Here is a 16,205-nt window from a genome sequence, read left to right as displayed (position 1 = left end):
TGGGAAAGGGCAGAAGTCAAAGAAAGAAAGAGAGAGAGAGAGACTGACCGACCGACCGACCGGCCGGCCGACCTGGGCAGTTTGCCATTCGCATTCTGCTCATCCGGGGTCTCACGGGGTTGGCCCAGCCGAGGGTCTGTCCCTGGACTGCAGGCAGTTTGGATCTCTGGCTTCCCCCTGTTCTCGTTGCCCCCATGGCTTCCATATGCAGGCAGGGCTGCAAACACAGCGTGGTTTTCCCTGGGGGAAACAGACCCTTGCGACTTCTGTACGGGGTGGCGTCTTCCTTATTGAGGAGAAACCCCCCAGCCCAGCCCTTTCCCAGAACTCAACTGCAGAAAACAGAAGATGGCGATCTTGGCACTCAGTGTTTGATTTTTCTCTCCAGCTATTTCTTTGTGGCCCCTTAGCTGCTTGGGTCAGTTATTGCCAGTTTGTGACCCAGGAGATTCCGTCTCCACGTGACTGGGACACCTGGGGGCAGATGGACACTCCCTGTGGACAACAGCTGCTTCAGAGCAGGTTTTCTGGTAGATCAAGTAGTGGGAGGGAGGGAGGACGGAATTGGCTCATTGTGTGCAGAACTGGGCACGTGGATGCTCGTATGTGCCAGGTATGAGCCCAGAACAATAGGACTCTAAAGGTGCCTCCCACTCTAACGAGAGATTCCCTCCTACATCGTGCATTTCGCTTGTGCAAAACTGTCCAAGTACAATTAGAGCATGGATAATTCCTCATATGACATGGTATTACACCAGGAGTCTAAATGACATTTGTAAAAACTGGATATAAAGTGTATTCCCTGCATGCAGTTTGCATGGACAAGACAGGTCGCCCCTGTGGAGATGTAGCTATTCTGGTCTCCTCAAGTGTAAGTCCCTTTGTCAATTGCACAGACAACTGTGAGTGTACGGCATGCAGAATTATTTTAAAATTGAATTAAGATAGATTTTTTCTACTTTCGGTCTATACATCTTCAATAAATTTACAGGATAAATTGTGTGAGATTTGGAATAAATTTGAATCCTATGTCCTGGCCTTGATGACCAAATACACAAAGTATGAGATCGTTATAATGGGAGATCTAAATGCTCGTATAGGCCCAAATGATAAATTATTAGATAAGAAGTATCCACTAATTTCACAATTGAGGCAAAATAGATTTTACCGTACCAGAAATTCAAAAGATCAAACCACAAATTTTCGTGGTTTTTGTTTGGCAACCTTCCAATGAAGACTTGATCTTCTAACCCTAAGTGGTGGGGCTTCTGGTGATACTCCAGGGGGATTTGTAAATCCCCTGGGTGCTCGTGTTGTGGATTACTGTTTAACAACTGGAAGTGTCTTTCAGGTTGCAAATCTGCTCAAAATTAAACGCAGAATTGAGCGTGACCACCACCCTTTGGTACTGAATACCAGAGGTGTACCTAGGCAAATTGGAGCCCTGGGCAAAATCTGAGTTTGATGCCCCCCCATGGGCGGCCAATCTCCCCCACCGTGACCACACAATGATTTTTTTCCACCAGGTCGTTTCAAAGTCACCATCCCATTATAGAACATCCCCCAACTCACAAATCTGAGCACAGCAATGGGCCATGCCACTCAGCAGAAATAATTTTTGGAAAACATTTTCAAAATGCTTTCAAAATGTTTTATTACTGCTATGAACACATTTTATGGTGTTGTATCCAGTCCCCCCAATTGGGGGAAACAGCATTACTTTCAATGTTATTTCAACTGGGGACCCCAGATTTTCCCTTTAAGGTAGATTTAAAAGGAGAATCTGGGCTCCCTTGTTTAAACAAGTGATGCTGGAATCCACCCGCAAACAGCATCATTTTCAATGGTGTTTAAACTAGGGAATCCAGATTCTCCTTTTAAATCCACCTTCAAGGGAGAATCTGGGGTCCCCAGTTCAAACAACGTTGAAAGTGATACCTCAGATTTTCCCTTTAAATCCATGCCAAAGGGGGTGGATTTAATAAACAACAACAACAACAACCACCTTTATTGGCATTGAGAGAATAAAAGAAAGAAAGAAAACAAGGAAGGGGGTGGATTTAAAAGAAGTCACAGGGAAATTTGGGGGGGTGCCTATTTGTCCAGTGGTGCAATTATTAAGATAGCAGCACCAACATTTCCAAGAAGTATCTTGAGTTGAGACCCTACTGATGATTCTACCACCCAGGTTTGGTTTTTTTTTTTTTTTTTTTTTTTTTTTTTTTTGTTTTTTTGTTTTTTTTTTTTTTTTTTTTTTTTTTTTTTTTTTTTTTTTTTTTTTTTTTTTTTTTTTTTTTTTTTTTTGAAGTTTGGTTCCGGGGGGATCCCAAAGTTATGGACCCTCAAAGGTGTTAGCCCCCATCTCCCTATTAGCTCCCCGTTGGAAACAATGGGGGGATTAGGGAGCACACCCTTTGGGAGTCCATAACTTCCTGAACTCGAACCTAAACCAAACCTCACCAAACCGAGATCCTATCATCAGGAGAGTCTCCCCCAAAAAATCCCTGAAATTTTACAGTTACCTGCCTTTGTAGCCCAGGGGTAGGGAACTCGCGGCTCTCCAGATGTTCAGGAGACTACGAATTCCTATCAGCCCCCTACCAGCATGGCCAATGGTGGCTGCATGCTGACCAAATGCTGATGGGAATTGTAGTTCACTGAACTTCTGGAAAGCAACAGGTCTGGGCTAACTTTCTAAAATCTAAGCCCTGCAGGCCAAAACAGAAAAAAAACACTTTCGAAAATGCAAAATCCTCCACAAGCGAGACCTGCCACCGATTTTGGCCATTAAGCCCACCACAAGGTGGTATGAACCCTGAACGGCTGCCCGCTTTGCCCAATGGGAGGGAACATACTTGCAATGAGGTCTGTGTGAGGCTCGCCCTGGCCGCGCCCCACCTGGCGTGTCCCACCCGTCGTCACGGAATCCTTTATCAACTCTGCAGGAACGAATGAATGACGACTGACGGATCGGAGTAGCTTTTCCCCCTTGCTACTCCACGGAAGCTGTCCTTATTGTTTTGTCCAAACCGGGTTCTCTCTGTCTGCGTGTCTCTCTGCTTGTCTCTGTTGCATGTGGGGGAGCGGCTGCTGCCCCCCGTCTACTGCTGGCTCCCCACCTTATAGGGAATAAAGGATCCTGAACGAGGCTTAGTTCTCAGAAGAAAGATAGCCGAGTGTCTTCATTACAAAAAAAACCGTTCCCGGAGAGACTGGCCGGCGGTGGCTTCAGCCTTCATGAAAGACACATTAGGCAGCTCAGTTAAACTTCCCTGAGAAAATGACTGATGTTTTCTATATTACAGGATAGCTACTCTTTAGGTATTTTATTATTATTATTATTATTATTATTATTATTATTATTATTATATATGTTCCTGTTTATTCTGCTCATGGGAAAATAACTTATAGGAAAGACCTGTCATATTGTGCAGTACAAGACGCAGGAGCTATATATATAGTGTCAGCCCTCCTTAAAAGCCCAACTCCGTTTCTCTGTGATGCCGCCTCTACCCCCAGGAGGGGAGATGATGGCCACTGGCCACTGACGGCGTCCCTACTGTCAGCAGCCAGTGGAGAGGGATTCTTGCATCCCAGAGGGGAGGCTGCATCACACCCCCAGTGGGAAATCTTCCCCAAAGAGCCAAGTCTCAGTGGATCACCAGGAACAGGAGGCGCATGCCTGGTCAGGCTGCCCCCCCCCCTTGGACTGGTCGTTCTTCTTTGCCGCCAGCACCTGACCCACCGCTACCATCCTCATCTGGAAAATATGTATTTATTTTGATCAATTTATCAGAAAGGGCGGCTCCAGTCAAACTCATTAGTAGGGGTCTTTGACTTCCAACAGCCCCGCTGATCATTTTTCTTAAAGTCTGAAGCCAGTGAAGGGTGAGGTTAAAAAAAAGATACGGAGGAGGGACACACAAAACAGCCCCGAAAAAGAATAATCCTAACTTGCTCTATCCTAATAATCTCTATCCTTGAATTTATCAAATATGAGCTCAGGGATGGTTGCAGGCCGCAACTTGCAGTGCAGTCCTCTTAACAATAAACAGCCCCCCTCCAAACAGCAGAGGCGTTCCTCCCATTGGGCAAAGTGGGCAGCTGCCCAGGGCGCCACCTTGTGGTGGGCGACAAAATTGCAGGTTCGTTTGTGGAGGATTTTGTATTTTCAGTGTTTTTTCTGTTTTTGGCCTGCAGGGGGCGCAGATTTTAGGCTAGCAGCACCAAAATTTCAGGGATTTTTGGGAGACTCTCCTGATGCTGTTTGCGGGTGGATTCCAGCATCACTTGTTTAAACGAGGGAGCCCAGATTCTCCTTTTAAATCCACCTTAAAGGGAAAATCTGGGGTCCCCAGTTGAAATAACATTGAAAGTGATGCTGTTTCCCCCAATTGGGGGGACTGGATACAACACCATAAAATGTGTTCATAGCAGTAATAAAACATTTTGAAAGCATTTTGAAAATGTTTTCCAAAAATTATTTCTGCTGAGTGGCATGGCCCATTGCGCAGTGCTCAGATTTTGGCCTTTGAGTTAGAGGGGATGTTCTATAATGGGATGGGTGACTTTGAAGCGACCTGAGTGGAAAAAAATCATTTGTTGGCTGATTGGTGCAGTGGAGATTGGCCGCCCATGGGGGGGCATCAAACTCAGATTTTGCCCAGGGCTCCAATTTGCCTAGGTACACCTCTGCACAGACTCCTGCTGCTCTGCCGGGGAAAAGACAGGGGTTGCTTGCATGACTTCTCTGCTGGGCTTCCCTGTCCTGCCCTATAGGGCCAGCATCAGCGATGGAGCTGCTGGGGGTCGGAGGGGGGAGCGACGGATGCCTCCCGCTCTCCGGTCTCTTGCTGGCCTCAAGGCGACCTTGGCCGCCTTCTCCCTCGTGGGCAGCTGGGATTTTGACGCTTCCTCCTCTCCACTGGCTGCTTACCGCGACGGAGGGTTTCTCCGGCGGAGACCTCTGGCTATGTGACGGCCTGGCGGGGACGCCCCCCCATTCCTGCGTGGGAGGGAGGGGGGAGACGCGGGCTGCAGGTTTCATCACGGCCGGTTGCTGCCACCGCCGCCGCTTTGCTGTCCTTCCCCCCCACCCCGTGAGTGTCCTGCAGCTGCGATGCGCCCGCTCCGTCCAGTAGATGGCGCTGTGCACCCTTTCTTGTTCGGTCTGTCTTATTTTGACTTGGTCTAGTTCAGGGGTAGGGAACCTTTAATACTCAAAGAGCCATTCGGACCCGTTTTCCACGGGAAAAGAAAAAACTTGGAGCCGCAAATAATTTTTGACATTTAAAATAAAGATAACACTACATATATATATATATATATATGGGTTTTTTACCTTTTACTCCGCTCATTCTGAGAAGCGCATGGATGCACCCGCCTTGCTGCCTGCAGGGCAGGCAAGGATGAAGCCAGCGGCTCGGCCTCGTTGGCCCCCGGGAAAATGCCCGCCCCGCGAGAGGGGAAGCCCGCGGCGTGTCCCAGCCAACCGTGGGCAGTTGGTGTGCCCGCCCTGCTGCCTTCAGGGCAGGCAAGGATGGGGCCAGCGGCTCGGCTCATGGAGCCACAGTGCAAGGGCAGAAGAGCCGCATGCGGCTCTCGAGCCGCAGGTTCCCTACCCCTGGTCTAGTTAGTATGTTCCTTTGCATTCCTTTATTAATTATTGATGTTAATTCTAATCTAATATTCTGTGACTCCTTCTTAGATTAACGTCCACTTGTATAATTTCCTCTTTTAAACTAACCCAGCCACGCCTCCAGGCAATCATGATGGGTTTTTAAAGGATAATTCCATAAGTCCAGGGCGGCTTGTCCTATTTAAACAGAAAATATTGCACCGGCAAATGGTAATCTTCTCTGTAGGAAAATCTTCTAGGCTTAAAGCCAAAAGAGCGTTCCCTAAGAGTAATCTGGAGAACTGGGTTGGACTCCCTACTCTTCCACATGAGAACTGGACTCTTATCTGGGCAACTCGACTTGTTTTCCCACTCCCACATTCCTGCTGGGTGACCTTGGGCTAGCCACAGTTCTCTCTGAACTCTCTCAGCCCCATCTACCTCACAAGGTGCCTGCTGTGGGGAGGAAGGGAAAGGAGTTTGAAAGCCACTTTGAGACTCCTTACAGGAGAGAAAGGTAGGATAGAAATGTTTTGAGCCGCTTAAGGAAGCCTCCCGCCGTGCAGGCAGTCCCCCCCACCAAGAGCGTGGTAGGGCTGGCTCCCCAGAGCTCTCCTCAAGTGGGCGCCATTGCCGCGGACACTCCCAACAGCCAAGCTGTGGGACACACACTTCCCTCCCCAAACCCAGCACTGCCAGCGGCACACCAGCCCTGCGGGGCAGGCAGGCTTGGAAGGAAGGGTGCCTCTAGAGGTGCTGGCCGCAAACGCTTGAGCAGCGGTGGCGTGGAAGTGAGTGAGGTCAGTAATGGAGGGGGAGCATCGGTTGCGCCCCCCAGTCTCTTTCTGGCTATTGGCACTCTGCACATGGCATGGAGCCTCCTCCCCTGAGGTGATCTGACGGCAGTGAGGCTGGGCTTGAGAGGGGAAATTCATGAAGCAGAACAGTCATGAAAGGCCCATCTTCTGTCTAGTGCCCCCCCCCCGCAAACATGTTCTGATGCCCCAATCCTTGTCTGTTGTGGATCCCGCCTTGTAAAACGAGTACCCCCCCAAGGAAGATGCTGCCCTGTTCAATCTTATGCACGATGTTCATGATGTTCAATCTTATGCATGAGGGGCACGCATAGATTTCTCTTCTGCTTCCTGACCTGCACCGGTCTAAATGCATGACCCTGACCAATATCTTTTCCACACACCATGTAATCCTTTACATACTCGAACTTTGTAGGAATGAATCACTCTAAGATGACTGCCTTTCCTGATGCTCAATACAAGCTTCTTGTCTGTATTGTCAAACCCGGGTCTCTCTCTCTCTCTCTCTCTCTCTCTCTCTCTCTCTCTCTCTCGCTCTCGCTCTTCCATTTTTAGCAGCTCTTTGGAAGAGCCTAGTCCAGAACGGGCCAAACTTTCACGGCAAGGCTTATGGAATAGCGTGTTCCCATCCTGAAGATCTGCAGCCACGAGATGTTACATCTCCTGATATTTTGAACCAGTGGCATAGCTAGGGAAAATGGAGCCAGGGACAAAATCTGAGTTTTGCGCCCCCCTCAATATGGGCAGCGTCCCTCCCCACCATGACCAAACAACATTTTTTGCACCATAATAGAACAAGTCACATAATAGAACATGCCCCAACACACAAATCTGAACACACCCAGGGCTCCCTAGTTTAAACAACATTGAAAGTGATGCTATTTTTGGAAGGGGGGAATCCACTCTGAAACAACATCACTTTTAATGTTTTTTAAACTAGAGAGCCCAGATTCTCCTTTTAAATCCCCATTAAAGAGAGACTCTGGGCTCTCTAGTTTAGACATGATGTGATGCTGTTTCAGGGTAGATTTCCCGCCCATCCACCCCAAACAGCATCATTGTCAATGTTGGTTGCTGTGGGTTTTCTGGGCTGAGTGGCTGTGGTCTGGTAGATCTTGTTCCTAATGTTTCACCTGCATCTGTGGCTGGCATCTTCAGAGGTGTATCACAGAGAGAAGTCTGTTATACAGTGTGTCCACACTTCTCTTATAACAGACTTCTCTCTGTGATACACCTCTGAAGATGCCAGCCACAGATGCAGGTGAAACATCAGGCTAAGATCTACCAGATACCGGCTTTCCTACAGCCTTTAAAACCCACAACAACCAGATGAATCTGGTTGTGAAAGCCTTCAACAATACTTTCAATTTTTTTAATCTAGGGAGCCCAGATTCTCCCTTTAAATCCACTCCAAAAGGTGTGGATTTAAAGAGAGAACCCGGGGAAAATTTGAGGGTGCCTGTCAGGAGAACAATGTTTAAGCTAACATTACCAAAATGTTGAGCTATCTTTAGGAGACTATCCTGATTATACCACCTAGGTTTAGTGAAGTTTGGTTCAGGGGGTCCAAAGTTATGGACCTTCAAAAGGTCCCCCATCTACCATTAGCTCCCATTGGAAACATTACCATTAGCTCCCTTTTGGGGGGTCCATAACTTTGGACCCCCTGAACCAACCTTCACCAAACATGGGTGGTATCAGCGGGAGACTATCTTTATGATACCACCTAGGTTTAGTGAAATTTGATTCAGAGGGTCCAAAGTTATGGACCCTCAAAATGATAGCCCCATCTACTATTAGCTCCCATTGGAAACAATGGAGGATGGGGTCACCCCCTTTGGGGGCCCATAACTTTGGACCCCCTGAACCAACCTTCACCAAACTTGGCTGGTATCATCAGGAGAGTCACCTGACAATAGCCTGATATTTTGGTGCCACTAGCCTAAAAACTGCGCCCCCTGCAGGCCACAATTGAAAAAAACAATAAAAAATACAGAAAGCCACAAACGAACCTGCAATTTTTGCGCCCACCACAAGGTGGCGCCCGGGGCACTTGTCCCCGGATGTCCCCATGGTATCTACACCTGTGCTGCTAAGCTAACATTTAATACTAGCAACAATCCAAAGTTCCCCTCCCCCCCACTATTCAACCAGCATCTTCCAGAATACCACAACAGGGACCTTAGTTTAGAACACAGGTGTCAAACTCGCGGTCCTCCAGATGTTATGGACTAAAGTTCCCATCATCCCCTGCCAGCATCATGCTGGCAGGGGATGATGGGAACTGTAGTCCATAACATCTGGAGGACCACGAGTTTGACACCTATCGTTTAGAACAACAAAAACGAGAAGGAGAATTGTTTTGGCAGCTCAAGTTCATCACCTATGGATTGCCATTGAAAGACACACCAATTAAGACGAAAAAGGGCTATGCATGATGAGCTAAGAAAAAACAAAATTGGTTTTCCCCCCAGAAAACAATGCAAAGCACCCATGAATTTCAACACTCCACCCCCTCCTCTCAACTCCCCATCTTTCTTACCCTCCCCCTCACCTCCCCCTCACCTCCCCCTCACCTCATTGTGGAGATTGTGAGGATTGCACAAAGTTCTCTCCCTCTCCTTCCATCCACCAGCGAGCAAAGCAGCCGAAGGAAAACCAGAGCGGAGATCCCAGCCCACAAAAAGTCCTGACTCCTGGGCTGGCCCTGGGAATCGGAGGTAAACTCAGCCTGGCCTCACCGACACTGCGCTTTGGTCAGCTCCTTCACCATCCCCTCCCTCCCCGCCCCTGGGAGCGTTCCCTCCCTCCCTGCCGTTGGTGCGGCCTGCAAGCTGCTTGCTAGGCTAGCTGTTGGAGACTGGAGTGAGTCCTGAGGCTCCAAGTCTCTGCAGGGAGGGGGAATGGGAGTTGAGGAGTCAATTGCTCTGGGAGCTACACCAGTGCTGGCACGACATCTAAACTGCTGGCCATTCCACACGGGCAAATTTTCCCATGACCCTGTCTCATAAACCTTTGTCTTCCCGGCATTTTTAAACAAGCAGACTCTTGCTGGTATGCCTTGAGATCCCTGAAGTCAGTTTAATGAACTTCTCTGCATTTGTAGATCCTGTTTCTTCCTTAAGTTCCTACCATTTGGCTGTCTGAGAACCTCTGCTCTAATTGTAACAAAAGAAGAAGAGACTTTTAATTGTTATTGTTTATTGGATTTACAATGTGTCATCCCTCCCCCTTTGGGCTCAGGGTGGCTCACATGTTAACAACAATATAGATATATAAACAATATAAAATAGCAAAATATCTGCAACGATCTCAAATACACATGTAAGTACAACCACAAGATGGTGATCAGCAATATTTCACACCCTCAAGGAATGGATGGTCTGTAGTTCAGGGAAAACGAGGAGGAGGCTGCGGCTGCTGCAGGGAGTGACTGTAATGAACGAGGAAAGTCCAGTCAAAAGCAACCGTGTTAAGTTCTTTATTGAGCTGGCATTCTTAGTCGGATACAGGCAATGCGAGAACTAACCCCCAAATCTCAAATAGCCGCTTATACGGGCTTCAGAAAAGCTCCTGCCAAAAGAAGATAAGCAATTCAGGTTCTCACACAGAGTCTCACACAGACAGTTTCACACAGGCAAGCGAGTGAAAGCAAGATAACCACACCAGTAAAGACTCCCCTTCCCAGGCGTTCCGCCAGAAACTCCAGCAGGAACTTTCCAAGGTTGAACTGCAACCTTACATTCCACCTCTCCTAAGAAACCTCCCCCCCTGGCTTGAAAGAAAATGGTTTATGAAATGCAGTAACTAAGATGGGTGTAAAGGATTCAATGGTGTTGACGAGAGGGGCAGCCGCCTGGCCTTGACTGCATTCCACAGCCCGGGCGATGGGCCAGCTTCTCCGGCGAAGACCTTATCTCTGCGAGGGAGATGAGACCTCCGTTCCCATGGGAATCCGGGAGGGGGGATGGGATGGACAGAGTTATAACCTGTGTTTCTGGCGGGAGATCTTATTCCTGCCACTGCGTGTACTTGAGCTTTCTAAGATGTCTGAATAAACGGTCTTTTACACCAAAGAGCCTTTTATTTCTGCTTCTATGGAATTCCTTACATTGTGGCAGGAATCCTAATTCATCTATATTCCTAGTGCAGTGGACCTCTGGTGCCTCGGCATGGAGAGGTTGGATGTTTCTGGGGAAGGTGCGGTAGCCCCCAAAGAGGGCTCCGTCCTTTCCCTTCTGGATCTGGAGGAACCGGCGGGAGAACGGGTCTCGCTGGTGACTCTTTCCCGTCCCCGTATCAGCACGAGTCTTCCTTTACTCCGTTGGAACGAGGGACGTGAAGACGACCATGGGGACTTACATGAGTCGTTTGGGGCGCTGTCTATGGATCGAGCGCCTGTGGATCGGATATCTACCCGTTTTCGTATGGATTACAAACCTCAGATGCAACCTGTCACGGTGGAGACGGGCCTGACCACCTTTCACGCGGCAACCCAGGAGTCCATTGAACGATTCCTGGACTCGTATTTTGGTGATGCTCCCAAAGAACCACCGTGGCACAGCACTGGGGCCCGTCCGAAGACCACCGGTGACACTGGGACTATACCAGGGATTGGGAGGGGTATCCGTACCGTCTTCCGATCGGACCCCCCTGATCCCGGAGCAGCGGCTGCACCTGAGATGCCCCGTGGAGCCACCGGTGGGCACGATGCCTCGCGTCCAGACGACGAGGAGTCCGGAGAAAGCCTGCACTCCCAGCCGGATCTGTTCCCTCTCCCATCGAAAGAGAGCTGGGATGAGGAAGTGGGCCGACTGCGAGATGCCCAAGAAGCATGGGCCCGTGAACGCCAGCTGTGGGAAGAGGAACGGGAACAGTTGCAGCAAGAGCGTGAAAACCTGCAGAAAGACCGGGAGCAGCAGCGCAAAGAAGTCCAACTCGAATTGGACCGTGCCAAAGAGGCGCTCCAACGGCAATATGCGCAGAATCTATCAGTCCATGATAAAGTCCTGGAACACTCCAAACTGAACTTACAGCGTCAACACGAAAGTGTTCAGGCCTTGCGTACACAAAGTGAACTCACTGCAGCTGTTCAATGGGACGAACTGGCTAAATTGGAACGAGAGAAAGCAGCTTTGCATGCGCACCAGGATGCATTGACTCGCAAGGAGAGAGAGCTGGCTGCCTTGGAGAGGGAACTGAAGAAGCAGCAGACCAGTACAGCCCAAGTTGGAGTCTACGCTGTCACGGGTACAGCCGGCGCCAGAGGGGCGACGCTGCTGGGTCCAGCCACCTTCCAAGGACCGGCTCCCACCGGAACACCTGCGGCACCGGCGTTGATACCTCCACCGATTCTGCCCCCCCCCCCCGCGCAACCGCTGCCTCAACCCGCTCAACCTGCGCAACCGCCGCCCCTGCGGGCGCCAAGGGCCGTGGAGAGGGGTTACTATAGACCTCCAATACCTGCCCGTTTCGATGGGACCGCTTCCAAACTTCCCTACTTCATCTTGCAACTCGATGCCCACATGGAGGACTATGATGATTTATACCGGTCTGAGCGCGAAAAAATACGGGACATCGGCTCAGTCCTGGATGGGGCAGCAGCCGACTGGTTTGTGACTCTTTTGAACCTGCAAGATGAAGATACTCACACGGTGCCCGCATTCCTCCAAGCCTTGAGGACTCGCTTCCAAGATCCGGGTGCGGAAAATGAAGCTATCCGCACCATCAAAACTATTCAGCAAGGCAACTGCTTGTTTGCAGAATTTGCCCGTGAATTTCGTGCGGCGGCTGCTCGACTCCCTCCTGAGTGGCCTGAGCGCATGAAATGCGAATACTTCTCGGATGCTGTCGACGGCAAGCTGCGTGAAACGGTGTTTTTAATTCGGGTCCCCCGCACTATTGCTGATTGGATTGCATTGGGATCCCAAGTGGCGTCTCGCTTGGAGTACGCTCGTGCCGGGGGCCGCCCACGCCCGAAGCCGGCCACTGCGTCCACCAAGCCAAGCCCAGCCGCCCCTACCGAGACCACCTCCGAGCGCCGTCGCCGGCTGGGATTGTGTCTTTACTGCAGAGGTCCCGGTCATCTAGCCGCCAACTGCCCGAAAAAACAGAAGCCAACCACTCCGGCCGCGCGCACCCCATCTGCCAAGCCACCACGCAAATCAGGGCCGCCCCCAACGGGCTCGTCTAAAGCAGTCATCGAAGGCGACCCGGAGGAGGGGGAAGCAGCGGTTTGCCTTTCTTCAGCCCCAATGGACATGGGTTCGACTCCAGACGCGGTGAGTGAAGGCAGCGCTCCCATTACAATCCAAGCGTTTCTGGCCAACCCCGCTAAGCATACTCGTATTATAGCCTCAGCCCTTGTGGATTCTGGCTGCTCCCATTGTTTAATGCGGCCCCAGGTGGCGGAGGAGCTAGGTCTAGACCAAATCCCCCTGGCCAAGCCCATACCTTTCACCCAAATGGACGGCAGTCCTCTCGGGAGCGAAGGACCGGCCCAGTTCAAAACGCAACCGGTTCTCCTCTGCTGCGCCGACCATTGGGAGAAAATTAGTTTTATTCTGGCGCCAGTGGCCAAACACTCCATAGTTCTGGGCATGCCATGGTTGTTGTTACATGAACCAAAATTCCTTTGGAAAGAAAGGATCTTGGAATTCACTGACCCTCCCTGCGGGGAACACATGAATTGGGGGGAAAACTCGACTTCTCCTGACACACACCCCCCCCTGGCTTCATCAGCGATTGCTCCCGATTCTACCGGCATCCCACCGGCGTACCAAGATCTAGCCAGAGTATTTCAGGAGCAAGAATGCGATCAGTTGCCACCCCATAGAGACACTGACTGCAAAATCATAATACAGCCAGGGGCGCAACTGCCCAAGGGTAGAATCTACCGTATGAGTCCCAATGAGGAGAAGGAACTTCGTGCCTTCTTAGACAAGAACCTCGCTCGCGGGTTCATACGGCGGGCTACCAAACACACACATGCTGCTCCTGTATTGTTTGTAAAAAAGAAAGATGGGTCTTTACGGCTCTGCACAGATTACCGAGGTCTCAATGCAGTCTCCCTGTCCAATAAATACCCTTTGCCTTTGATCAAGGACCTTTTAGACGCATTGGGCAAAGGACGCATCTTTACTAAGTTGGACTTGAGAGAAGCTTACTACAGGGTCAGAATTGCTGAAGGCTATGAACACTTGACTGCATTTAACACAAAGTTTGGACAGTTTGAATACTTAATAATGCCATTCGGGTTAAGTGGGGCCCCCGGGGCTTTTATGGCCCTTATCAACGAAGTTCTCCATGATTTATTGTACAAGGGAGTAGTGGTGTACTTAGATGACGTTTTTATTTATTCACAAACCATGGAAGAGCATGAAGCATTGGTTCGGGAAGTATTGAAACGCTTGCTCAACAACTCCCTCTTTGCCAAACTTTCCAAGTGCTGTTTCCACCAAACCTCTATTGACTATTTGGGTTACCGAATCTCGCCCGAGGGCCTAAAAATGGATCCTGCTAAGATTGATGCGGTCCTCCAATGGCCGGCCCCCACCAACCGAAAAGAACTCCAATCTTTTCTAGGTTTTGCTAATTTCTATCGTGACTTTATACCCCAATTCGCTGAACTGACTCTCCCTCTCACAGACCTCTTACGCACTAAGGGTAAAGATCCACTGTCCGCCAAGCCCGGGGCCCCCCTTTCCTGGTCTGAAGAATGTCAGACAGCCTTTCAGCTTTTAAAATCTGCTTTTACCACCGAACCTATCCTAAAGCACCCTGACCCAGATCTCCCGTTTGTGGTTCACGTGGATGCCTCGGACAAAGCGCTTGGGGCAGCCCTGTTGCAGAGAAATAAAGATGATAGGCTGGTTCCGTGTGCTTATTTATCAAAGAAATTCTCCGGTGCTGAACTCAACTGGACTGTGGGGGATAAAGAGACTGCGGCCATTATAGTAGCACTCTCCACTTGGCGCCACTGGCTGGAGGGGGCTAAACACCCCTTTCAAGTTTGGTCGGATCACAAGAACTTGGCCGCCCTCTCCACCCCCCTCAAGATGTCCGCGAAGCAACTTCGTTGGGCCGATTTCTTTTCTCGTTTCTCTTTCACGGTCCATTTTTTCCCCGGAAAAACCAATAAACTGGCTGATGCGCTCTCGCGCCTACCCGGGGAGGGGGGTGGAGCCAGCTTACGGGACATTCCGCGCACTGTTCTCTCCCCCTCCCAATTAGGGCTGGCTGTCACCCGATCTCAGACATCCACTCCTCCTTCTCCGCCCATTCCCAGCCTGGTCTCTCCTTTCCTACGGGAACTTGAGGAGGCGGGGCGACGCGAGCCTCCAGCGGAGGAAGGCGACTCCCAGTTGCGTTTGGAGAATGGCGTTTGGCGGCGGGGGGATTGTTGGTACGTGCCTCCCTCCCTCCGCAAGCAGGTTCTCGAGGCCTGCCATGATGGCTGGACATTTTGGCTTTCTAAAAACTCTGCATTTGGCCCGCCGTCAATTCTGGTGGCGCGCGATGCGCAAGGACATTGAGACGTATATTAAAGGTTGCTCTGTTTGTGCAGAAGCCAAGACCGTTCCGGGAAAGCCCCATGGGCTGTTGAAACCTCTCCCGGTGGCCTCCCGCCCCTGGGAAGTCATCTCCATGGATTTTATTACAGATTTGCCAGAAAGTCATGGCAACACGGTCTTGTGGGTGGTGGTGGACTTATTTTCTAAACAAGCCCATTTTATTCCATGTGCTTCCATCCCCTCCGCTCCTAAGTTAGCTCGTCTGTTCATTCAGCATGTTTACCGTCTACACTCCGCCCCCGTTAAGGTGGTCTCCGACCGCGGCCCCCAATTCATTTCAAAGTTCTGGAAAGCTTTTCTAGGGTTGTTAGGGGCCGCCCCGGCGGTTGCCGCCCCCTACCACGTTCAAAGTGACGGTGAGTCGGAGAGAACGAACAGAACCCTAGAGCAGTATTTACGTTGTTACACCAACTACCACCAAGACAATTGGTGCGAGCTCATTCCGTTTGCGGAGTACGCCTATAACAATGCGGTTCATAGCAGTACAAAAAAAACCCCCTTTGAAATTGTGTCTGGTCGCTCCTTCCCACCGTTGCCGCAACTACCCGCGGAAGCATTGGATCCTCCAGAGTTTCAACAATGGATTTCATCTCTGGCCGAGGGGTGGAAATCGGTCCAGACTGCCTTACAACAGGCTAAAGACTCCCAAAAGCTGCAAGCGGATAAGCACCGCTCGGATTTCCCTCTGCGTGTGGGCGCCTGGGTGTATTTGTCTACCAAAAATCTCAGAGACGTGCATAAATTTTCTAAACTAGGCAAAAGATTCGTGGGACCTTTTCAGATTACTAAAGTGATTAATGATGTCACTGCCCGATTGGATTTGCCTAACTCTTTTAGTAACATTCATCCTGTCTTCCATTCCAGTTTACTCAAGGAGGCTCCCGTTTCCGATGCCTGGCACGACCCGCCGGAGAGACCCCCACCGACTATTATTGATGGTCACAAGCATTACGAAATTGACGCCATCCTGGACTCTCGCTTTAATCGCAAACGCTTACAATATTTAGTCTCTTGGGTGGGGTATTCCTCTGGGTATAATCAATGGGTTTATTCCGAAAATATTGACGCCCCCGCCCTTATTTCTGCTTTCCACCGCGCCTTTCCGCACAAACCTGGGGGGGAGGGGTCTTCTTTAAGGGAGGCAGAGTGTAAAGGATTCAATGGTGTTGACGAGAGGGGCAGCCGCCTGGCCTTGACTGC

This window comes from Sphaerodactylus townsendi, linkage group LG02, assembly GCF_021028975.2.
Source record: "Sphaerodactylus townsendi isolate TG3544 linkage group LG02, MPM_Stown_v2.3, whole genome shotgun sequence".
In the NCBI taxonomy this organism is placed as follows: Eukaryota; Metazoa; Chordata; class Lepidosauria; order Squamata; family Sphaerodactylidae; genus Sphaerodactylus; species Sphaerodactylus townsendi.
Note: the sequence above shows the minus strand (reverse complement) of the source record.